Raw genomic sequence first — 2129 nt, 5'->3', positions numbered from 1 at the left:
CCAAACCCTACTGTGTGAGTCTCCAATACTTCCATTATGGAGCGGGGGAAGGCAACGCGTGGCTGAGAGCATGGATGGGAATCGGCTTCCCCCCCTCCTCCACCAGCACTGGGAAAGGCTTCCATCAACCCCAATGCATTGCAAAGGGCAGCGGGTTGCTGGGAATGGGTGGGAGCAGAACCCGGAGCAGGTCGGGTGCCCGAAGGGGCAGCACCGAACCCTTCCTCTGCCGGCGCTCCGCAGCCCTCCAACAAAGGAGCTCCTGCAATTGTGATCTCTAATGGTCCCCTGTGTAAGCCCCTCATTGCAGCCAAGCTTAAGATGAGGTTTAAATGCCCTCCTCCCCAGTTCCCACTGCACATTATCGGGAAGCAGAGTGGTTAGAGTGCTGCTCCTGCTTTTTATTTCTCCCTCGCAGCAGGCTCTGTCATGTTCAATCCATCACGGGAAGCCCCCGTAGGATGCTACATATGTCCTGGTGCAAGGGAAGTGCTTTGTCTCTGTCAGGAGCACCGAGGTTGAGAGCATAGGATCCCCTACTCCCTTTCCCTGCATCCCTAAACCCTCACTGCAAGGCTGCAGCAGCGAGACAAAGCAGCTGGGTGAGAAGGAAAAATGATGATGGATGGGGTCTGGGGTACCCGCAAGGGCAAGGGGCGGATGCCCAAGGAGGAAAGAGGACATCCCATTCCCCATCCCTCAGCAGCACATCCTGCAGCCCAACCCCAGAGCCATGGGCACAGGGAGAAGCCAAGGGCTGCTCCCATCAATCCCAAGCTCAGTTCTTCCTCCACCATTATCCCCATGGGGAAGGGGGTTCTCCACCCCACAGAACCACATCCCCTCACTTCCTTGCATCAACAACTCGGTGCAGCATTTCAGAGATAAATGGGTTACAGACACTTGGCTTCCACGGCAGCTTCAGTACATTTACTTTTTATTCTTTGTTTTTCTTCTTTTTTCTCCCTTTTTGTACAAAAACCAGGTGCAGTTATTAACAGCTGTACAGATTCTGCTACATACTTTGGTGTGAAGTTGAGAAGTCTGCCTCGGGAGCCCGCCCCCCGCTCCGGTACATGCACTTCCTTCAGCTTTTAGGGGTATTTTTCCTTATTTTGGGGAAAACAAAGCACCAACTTGCAAACCAGGGACCCTGGGGGATGCCAACTGGGGGTGGTCGCACTGCTGAGGGGGTTCACCCCCACCCAGCCCTTCCCAATGCACCCACATCACTGCCCTGGGGTGCAGAGGACCAAGCGCGAGCCCCAAATCACACACAAGGCATCACCATGCCCCTCACCAAGCACCACCACGGGTCCATGGGCACTGGGAGCATTTTCAGAGTCATTTTCTGAGCCAAACCACCCTTAGAACCACTTTCCCTAAGCACAGCTTTAAAGAACTCACTTTTTCCCCCTCTCTGGGTCATTAGCACACAAGATCCATCCCATCTCCATCTCCTGCACAGCCAACACAGCACCAAGGACCCGCACCAAGCAGACACCGTTTGCCTGGGACATTCCCCTTATGCTTTAGAACAGAAAAAAGGCAAAAACAACCCTCAAAAACTTATTTCCATGGGGGGGGGGGAATAAAACACTCATTTCCCACAAGCTATCCTTCCAACCCCAGCTCAGCTCAGAGGGATGCGATGCTGAGTGCGCACCCAATGAGCCGGGTACCAGCCTCCTCCATCCCTCCTCCTCCTGTCGCATCTCCAAACCAGGCAGCTCGGCCCTGACCCCTCAACCCTGTTCTCTTCTTTAGGACCAGATTCAAATAAAAATAATCCATAGAAATGCAGTATAAAAATCCTCTCCATATGCTACAATAGAGGGCGAGCGCTTCTGCTACACAAATACTTTTATTTTTCCCATTATTTCTTCTTTTTTTTTTTTGTCCTTTTGTGTTTTTTAAACCCTTTTAAGTACAAAACGCTGAGACACAGGCCTGGGGGACGGGGGTGCGTCATGGGAACCTACAGACCAGAGACAACAAGACCATAGAATAGCCCACAGGACCCTACCAAAGCGCCAGCCCCTTCCCCCCCCCCCCCCCCCCAACCACACACAAACCCTACTTGTTAGTAAACTTTTGCTTTTAAAAAAACTGTATTTTAAAGGTTATCA

The sequence above is a fragment of the Pezoporus flaviventris genome, unplaced genomic scaffold (assembly GCF_033815535.1).
Source record: "Pezoporus flaviventris isolate CSIRO_AGI_PZ_B2104156 unplaced genomic scaffold, CSIRO_AGI_Pfla_v1 ptg000006l, whole genome shotgun sequence".
NCBI lineage: Eukaryota > Metazoa > Chordata > Aves > Psittaciformes > Psittacidae > Pezoporus > Pezoporus flaviventris.
The sequence above is the reverse complement of the archived record's forward strand: the minus strand, read 5'-3'. Positions refer to the sequence as shown.